This window comes from Sinocyclocheilus anshuiensis, unplaced genomic scaffold (assembly GCF_001515605.1).
Source record: "Sinocyclocheilus anshuiensis isolate Anshui unplaced genomic scaffold, SAMN03320099.WGS_v1.1 scaffold1079, whole genome shotgun sequence".
NCBI classification, from domain to species: Eukaryota; Metazoa; Chordata; class Actinopteri; order Cypriniformes; family Cyprinidae; genus Sinocyclocheilus; species Sinocyclocheilus anshuiensis.
In genome coordinates this window covers 1,937,575-1,937,863 of record NW_015548207.1, presented here as the reverse complement: position 1 = coordinate 1,937,863, position 289 = coordinate 1,937,575, and positions in this window count along the sequence as shown.

Below are 289 nucleotides of genomic sequence, written 5' to 3'. Positions count from 1 at the left end.
TATATATATATATATATATAATTACTCATTCAATCAGATTTTAGAGTCACAACTATGTTTTATATAATGAAATGTCACCTTACAGTGATTTTACTATAGTGAAGATTGTTCTGTTTCATTTTTTGCCCCTCAAATGTAGTAAATGCATTATACTGCATGGAGTTTCTTGGTTTATTGCTTCATTTAAGCACTCGGCCATGACCTTTTCTTATCCATTTATTTATGTTTTTTTTAAGCAAAGATGTGTTTTGTGCTTCCCACTAAATTGAGTGTGTGCGTGTGTGTATGA